We start from the raw sequence: 8,850 nt of genomic DNA, 5'->3' as shown, positions 1-8,850 counted from the left end.
CACCAGATGGTAGAGTTTTGTCTAGACTGGCTCTCCCAAGGACGTCAGTAGTTCTAATGGAATGTTGTCTACTCCCGGGGCCTTGTTTCAACTTAGGTCTTTCAGTGCTCTGTTAAATTCTTCACGCAGTATCATATCTCCTATTTCATCTAAATTCTCTTCCATTTCTATGATATTGTCCTCAAGAACATCACCCTTGTATAGACCCTCTATATACTCCTCTCACCTTCTACATCTACATCTATATCCATACTCCGCAAACCACCTGACGGTGTGTGGCGGAGGGTACCTTGAGTACCTCTATCGGTTCTCCCTTCTATTCCAGTCTTGTACTGTTCGTGGAAAGAAGGATTGTCGGTATGCCTCTGTGTGGGCTCTAATCTCTCTGATTTTATCCTCATGGTCTCTTCGCGAGATATATGTAGGAGGGAGGAATATACTGCTTGTCTCCTCGGTGAAGGTATGTTCTCGAAACTTCAACAGTACCGAGCTACTGAGCGTCTCTCCTGCAGTGTCTTCCACTGGAGTTTATCTGTCATCTCCGTAACGCTTTCGAGATTACTAAATGGTCCTGTAACGAAGCGCGCTGCTCTCCGTCGGATCTTCTCTATCTCTTCTATCAACCCTACCCACACTGCCGAGCAGTATTCAAGCAGTGGGCGAAAAAGTGAACTGTAACCTACTTCCTTTGTTTTCGGATTGCATTTCCTTAGGATTCTTCCAATGAATCTCAGTCTGGCATCTGCTTTACCGACGATCAACTTTATTTGATCATTCCATTTTAAATCACTCCTAATGCGTACTCCCAGATAATTTATGGAATTAACTGCTTCCAGTTGCTGGCCTGCTATATTGTAGCTAAATGATATGGGATCTTTCTTTCTATGTATTCGCAGCACATGACACTTGTCTACATTGAGATTGAATTGCCATTCCCTGCACCATGCGTCAATTCGCTGCAGATCCTCCTGCATTTCAGTACAGTTTTCCATTGCTACAACCCCTCGATATACCACAGAATCATCCGCAAAAAGCCTCAGTGAACTTCCGATGTCATTCACAAGGTCATTTATGTATATTGTGAGTAACAACTGTCCTATGACACTCTCCTGCGGCACACCTGAAATCACTCTTACTTCGGAAGACTTCTCTCCATTGAGAATGACATGCTGCGTTCTGTTATCTAGGAACTCTTCAATCCAATCACACAATTGGTCTGATAGTCCATATGCTCTTACTTTGTTCATTAAACGACTGTGGGAAACTGTATCGAACGCCTTGCGGAAGTCAAGAAACACGGAATCTACCTGGAAACCCATGTCTATGGCCCTCTGAGTCTCGTGGACGAATAGCGCGAGCTGGGTTTCACACGATCGTCTTTTTCAAAACCCATGCTGATTCCTACAAAGTAGATTTCTAGCCTCCAGAAAAGTCATTATACTCGAACATAATACTTGTTCCAAAATTCTACAACTGATCAACGTTAGAGATATGGGTCTATAATTCTGCACATCTGTTCGACGTCCCTTCTTGAAAATGGGGATGACCTGTGCCCTTTCCCAATGCTTTGGAATGCTACACTCTTCTAGAGACCTACGGTACACCGCTGCAAGAAGGGGGGGGGGGGGGGTCAAGTTCCTTCGCGTACTCTGTGTAAACTCGAACTGGTATCCCATCAGGTCCTCTTTTGAGCGATTTTAATTGTTTCTCTATCCTTCTATTGTCTATTTCGATATCTACCATTTTGCCATCTGTGCGACAATCTATAGAAGGAACTACAGTGCAGTCTTCCTCTGTGAAACAGCTTTGGAAAAAGACATTTAGTACACTCCAGGAAATGGAAAAAAGAACACATTGACACTGGTGTGTCAGACCCACCATACTTGCTCCGGACACTGCGAGAGGGCTGTACAAGCAATGATCACACGCACGGCACAGCGGACACACCAGGAACCGCGGTGTTGGCCGTCGAATGGCGCTAGCTGCGCAGCATTTGTGCACCACCGCCGTCAGTGTCAGCCAGTTTTCCGTGGCATATGGAGCTCCATCGCAGTCTTTAACACTGGTAGCATGCCGCGACAGCGTGGACGTGAACCGTATGTGCAGTTGACGGACTTTGAGCGAGGGCGTATACTGGGCATGCGGGAGGCCGGGTGGACGTACCGCCGAATTGCTCATCACGTGGGGCGTGAGGTCTCCACAGTACATCGATGTTGTCGCCAGTGGTCGGCGGAAGGTGCACGTGCCCGTCGACCTGGGACCGGACCGCAGCGACGCACGGATGCACGCCAAGACCGTAGGATCCTACGCAGTGCCGTAGGGGACCGCACCGCCACTTCCCAGCAAATTAGGGACACTGTTGCTCCTGGGGTATCGGCGAGGACCATTCGCAACCGTCTCCATGAAGCTGGGCTACGGTCCCGCACACCGTTAGGCCGTCTTCCGCTCACGCCCCAACATCGTGCAGCCTGCCTCCAGTGGTGTCGCGACAGGCGTGAATGGAGGGACGAATGGAGACGTGTCGTCTTCAGCGATGAGAGTCGCTTCTGCCTTGGTGCCAATGATGGTCGTATGCGTGTTTGGCGCCGTGCAGGTGAGCGCCACAATCAGGACTGCATACAACCGAGGCACACAGGGCCAACACCCGGCATCATGGTGTGGGGAGCGATCTCCTACACTGGCCGTACACCACTGGTGATCGTCGAGGGGACACTTAATAGTGCACGGTACATCCAAACCGTCATCGAACCCATCGTTCTACCATTCCTAGACCGGCAAGGGAACTTGCTGTTCCAACAGGACAATGCACGTCCGCATGTACCCCGTGCCACCCAACGTGCTCTAGAAGGTGTAAGTCAACTACCCTGGCCAGCAAGATCTCCGGATCTGTCCCCCATTGAGCATGTTTGGGACTGGATGAAGCGTCGTCTCACGCGGTCTGCACGTCCAGCACGAACGCTGGTCCAACTGAGGCGCCAGGTGGAAATGGCATGGCAAGCCGTTCCACAGGACTACATCCAGCATCTCTACGATCGTCTCCATGGGAGAAAAGCAGCCTGCATTGCTGCGAAAGGTGAATATACACTGTACTAGTGCCGACATTGTGCATGCTCTGTTGCCTGTGTCTATGTGCCTGTGGTTCTGTCAGTGTGATCATGTGATGTATCTGACCCCAGGAATGTGTCAATAAAGTTTCCCCTTCCTGGGACAATGAATTCACGGTGTTCTTATTTCAATTTCCAGGAGTGTATTTTGGCCTTTAGTCTGTCATCCTCTGTTTCAGTATCATTTTGGTCATAGAGTGTCTGGACATTTTGTTTTGATCCACCTACCGCTTTGACATAAGACCAAAATTTCTTAGGATTTTCTGCCAAGTCTGTACATAGACCTTTACTTTCGAATTCATTGAACGCCTCTCGCATGGCCCTCCTCACACAACATTTCACTTCGCGTAATTTTTGTTTGTCGGCAAGGGTTTGGCTATATTTATGTGTGCTGTGAAGTTCCCTTTGCTTCCGCAGCAGTTTTCTAACACGGTTGTGGTACCACGGTGGCTCTTTTCCATCTCTTTCGATATTGCTTGGCACATACACATCTAATGCATATTGTACAATGGTTTTGAATTTCGTCCACTGATCCTCAACACTATCTGTACTTGAGACAAAACTTTTGTGTTGAGCCGTCAGGTATTCTGTAATCTGCTTTTTGTCACTTTTGCTAAACAGAAAAATCTTCTTACCTTTTTTAATATTTCTATTTACGGCTGAAATCATCGATGCAGTAACCGCTTTATGATCGCTGATTCCCTGTCCTGCGTTAACTGTTTCAAATAGTTCGGGTATGTTTGTCATCAGAAGGTCTAATATGTTATCGCCACGAGTTCTCTGTTTAACTGCACTTAAAATAGTTTCACTGGATTCTTTGTCTCTGCCACCCGTTATGAACGTTTGAGTCTCCCAGTCTATACCCGGCAAATTAAAATCTCCACCCAGAACTATAACGTGGTGGGGAAATCTACTCGAAATATTTTCCAAATTTTCCTTCAGGTGCTCTACCACAACAGCTGCTGAGCCAGGGAGCCTATAGAGACATCCGATTACCATGTTTGAGCCTGCCTTAACCGTGACCTTCAAATTATTTCATATTTCGGATCTTCGTCAATTTCCTTCGATACTTCTGCACTTTTTATCGCTATAAACACTCCTCTCCCTTCACTGCCCAACCTGTCTCTGTGGTATACATTCCAATCTGAGTTTAGAATTTCATTACTGTTTACATCTGGTTTCAGCCAACTTTCTGTCCCTAGTACTATGTGGGCATTGTGACCGTTTATTAATGAGAGCAGTTCTGGGACCTTTCTATAGACGCTCCTGCAGTTTACTATTAGCACATTAATATTGTTATTCCCTGTTGCGTTTTTCCTACTACTACCTTGCCGCGTCTCAGGAGGCGTTTTGAGGGAATTCTCTAACCTAAAAGACTCACATGTGCACTCCACACGTACTCCGCTACCCTTGTAGCCGCTTCCTGCGTGTAGTGCACGCCTGACCTATTCAGGGGGACCCTACATTTCTCCACCCGATAGCGGAGGTCGAGAAATTTGCACCCCAGATCTCTGCAGAATCGTCGGAGCCTCTGGTTTAAGCCTTCCACTCGGCTCCAAACCAGAGGACCTCGATCGGTTCTCGAAACGATACTACAAATAGTTAGCTCAGATTCCACCCCGCGAGAGAGGCTTTCCGCCTTCACCAACTCCGCCAACTGCCTGTACGAACCCAGACGGCAGGAGTCATTGGTGCCAACATGAGCAACAATTTGCAGTCGGGGGCACCCAGTGCTCTCTATCGCCGCGGGCAGGGCCTCCTCCACATCTCGGTTGAGACCCCCCAACAAGCAGACCGAGTGAACACTGGCCTTCTTCCCCGACCTTTCCGCTATTTCCCTAAGGGATTCCATCACCTGCCTAGCGTTGGAGCTGCCAATAACTTATAAACCCCTCCCCCCGTGTGCCTGCTCGGACCTTGCCGCTATTTCCCTAATGGGTTCCATCACCTGCCTAGCATTGGAGCTGCCAATAACTTATAAACCCCTCCCCCCGTGTGCCTGCTCGGACCTTGCTGAAGGAGCGACCACATGTCCACACACAGGCAGAGCAGGCGATGCCACATGGCCAGCCTCCACATTGACCCTCCGCCTCGTGCGCCGCGAATTCCGCTGAACCCGCCACTCCCCTTGGGGAGAGGGTGGCCCAACCGCGCCCGGTACCCACGAAGATGTCTCGACAGCAGGGACAGTGGATGAAGAATGTAACACCTGGGGTGTACCATGCGACGCACCAGACTCCCCACTGCCGCTACACTCCGAGGCAGCAGCCTGAAGACGGCTGACTGCGGCCGTCAACACGCTCAGCTGTTCGCGAACAGTGGCCAGCTCTTCCTGCGTCCGTACACAGCAGGCACACATCTATCCATCCTAAGAAATCAATTTACTGTAGAGAGTTAATCAACTTTTAACTAGACTGCTAATTCACTAAAGGCGGCTGATAGATGACCAAACTGTGGTTACTAGACACTTCTTGTAAAAAACAATGAAAATAGCACTACCTGTCTCTGAACTGTATTGAAAACAAACACTAGCACTACTGGCACTATGGCTGGACTGTATTCAAAACAAACACGAAATCTATGGAACACTATTACTAGCACTCGAAAATTAACACTTCCTAAAAGCAAAAACACACGGAAGAAGAAGTGACAGGTAAAAAAAAAATAAAGTTAATACTTAAATAAACGTAGCTCTCTGCACAGCAGACTTGAAGCAGACGGCACTTACGACGACACTGACATCTTTCTGCTTTCCCTTCTTTGTTTAGAACTGGGTTTCCATCTGAGCTCTTGTTATTGAAGCAAGTGGGTCTCTTTTCTCCAAAGGTCACTTTAATTTTCCTGTAGGCAGTATTTAATTTGCCCCTAGTGATATGGCCCTCTACATCCTTACATTTGTCTCTAGCCATCCCAGCTTAGCCATTTTGCACTTCCTGTTGATCTCATTTTTGAGATGTTAGTATTCCTTTTTTCCTACTTATTTACTGCAATATTATATTTTCTCATTTCATCAGTTGAATTCAATATCTCTTCTGTCACCCAAGGGTTCCCCCCCATGAACCATTGACCTTGCCATTGGTGGGGAGGCTTGCGTGCCTCGGCGATACAGATAGCCGTACCATAGATGCAACCACAATGGAGGGGTATCTGTTGAGAGGCCAGACAAACGTGTGGTTCCTGAAGAGGGACAGCAGCCTTTTCAGTAGTTGCAGGGGCAACAGACTGGATGGTTGACTGATTTGGCCTTGTAACACTAACCAAGACGGCCTTGCTGTGTTGGTACTGCGAACGGCTGAAAGCAAGGGGAAACTACAGCCTTAATTTTTCCCGAGGGCATGCAGCTTTACTGTATGGTTAAATGATGATGGTGTCCTGTTGGGTAAAATATTCTGGAGGGAAAATAGTCCCCCATTCGGATCTCTGGGCAGGGACTACTCAGGAGGATGTTATCAGGAGAAAGAAAACTGGCGTTCTATGGATCGGAGCGTGGAATGTCAGATCCCTCAAACGGGCAGGTAGGTTGGAAAATTTAAAAAGGGAAATGGATAGGTTAAAGCTAGATATAGTGGGAATTAGTGAAGTTCGGTGGCAGGAGGAACAAGACTTCTGGTCAGGTGAATACAGGGTTATAAATACAAAATCAAATAGGGGTAATGTAGGAGTAGTTTTAATAATGAAAAGGTTAGCTACTACAAATAGCATAGTGAACGCATTATTGTGGCCAAGATAGATACGAAGCCCATGCCTTCCTTAGTAGTACAAGTTTATATGCCAACTAGCTCCGCAGATGACGAAGAGATTGATGAAATGTATGATCAGATAAAAGTAATTATTCAGACAGTGAAGGGAGACGAAAATTTTATAGTCATGGGTGACTGGAATTCGAGAGTAGGAAAAGGAAGAGAAGGAAATGTAGTAGGTGAATATGGAAAGGGAGTCTTGTTCCTCCTGCCACTGAACTTCACTAATTCCAACTATACCTAATTTTAACCTGTCCATTTCTCTTCTTAAATTTTCTAACCTACCTGCCTGATTAAGGGCTCTGACATTCCACGCTCCGATCCGTAGAACGCCAGTTTTCTTTCTCCTGATAACAACATCCTCCTGAGTGGTCCCTGCCTGGAGATCCAAATGGGGGCTTTTCTACCTCCAAAATATTTTACCCAACAGGATGCCATCATCATTTAACCATACAGTAAAGCTGCATGCCCTCGGGAAAAATTATGGCTGTAGTTTCCCCTTGCTTTCAGCTGTTCACAGTACCAGTACAGCAAGGCCATTTTGGTTAGTGTTACGAGGCTAGATCAGTCAATCATCCAGACTGTTGCCCCTGCAACTACTGAAAATGTATTATGAAATGATATTTGTAATTATAGGTGTTACTGTGTGATGGTAAGTATCTTTTATGCTTTAGCTTAGGGGGTGGCAACTATTTGGTGTATTATGATGGACCAAATAATGTGAAGAGAGACTGTAACATTGATATTAAGGTCATATTCTTTCATCCTTTAAGGGGTGAGCACCTGTGTGGTATAGATCAATGTAGTGTAGCAAATGGTGACCCTTTTTGAGTCTACCAAGATTTATTGTGGTATTATTACCCTTTTTTCCTGCAAGAGTACCATTCAGTTACTGGTAGGTGTAGTTTCTCTTCCAAACAGCATCCCATACGAGTAAACCAGTTGTGTATTCACTGGAGGTTACCCATATTTTAGTACTTGGGCTATGCATGACTCTGTTTAAAAAAAATAGCTTGATATAGTCATAGGGTCAAGCCACACACATCTGGTTTCATGCACCACAGCTAATTCACTAAAAATAATAACCCATAGATGTGAGCCTGCAGTCAAACAGTCTATGCTTTGGCTAGAATTACACATTAATAAAATATACAGAAATACAAAATAAATGTTTAATGAATAATAAGAAGGGTTCTATCCCAACATTTACAGTTGGTGTGAATGACAGACAATTATGTTAAATAATGCGTATTCAAGAAGCGACATCTCAAATAAATGGAAATTGGTCTTATGGTATTCAACTGAAAGACAGAAAGAAAATACTCTTATAAAATTCAGGAAAGTTATGTTGATACTCTTACAAGAACGGTTGCAAAACTCCCAAACTGAATAGTCATCAAACATATGCAATAAATAAGTCCATTTTGTAATCACAGTACATGATATGTTCACCAGTTCAGAGTTGAACATGATGATTTACAAATTAACACTCACCTTAAAAAGAATAATAACTAATTCTCTGTCTATCCTCAGTTCTGTAAGACAGACAGAGGGAGTTAAAGAGTCCTACTCTGGAGCACATTCAGACCTTTTGAAATATAAAGTTAATATATGGTAGTGGCCAATCACTTCCCAGAATCAACCACCCATATGACTGAATCACACATGTTACCACAAGCAGGTCAGCCTTCTTCCAGCACTCAGCATCAAGTGCCCAGAATTGCTCCCTTGACCTCTTTCTCCTTTGACCACTTTACTCAAATAGTCCCTACCTCTAGTTGACTCCCATATTGTTCCACTACTGTCTGCTTTTCCGTTGGCTCAAGGCAGTCCCCACCTAAAATACATCATTCTTAAGCTCTACAGACAGATCTGATTCAACTTGACCACTTCCTCAACTAAACTAAGATATTACAACAATATTTAAAGAAAGAAATGTTAAAAACGTTTGTTCATACTCAGAACATCCACAATAAATATAAATAAACATTTGTCCATAAATAAAT

The sequence above is a fragment of the Schistocerca cancellata genome, chromosome 5 (assembly GCF_023864275.1).
Source record: "Schistocerca cancellata isolate TAMUIC-IGC-003103 chromosome 5, iqSchCanc2.1, whole genome shotgun sequence".
Taxonomy (NCBI): domain Eukaryota; kingdom Metazoa; phylum Arthropoda; class Insecta; order Orthoptera; family Acrididae; genus Schistocerca; species Schistocerca cancellata.
Note: the sequence above shows the minus strand (reverse complement) of the source record.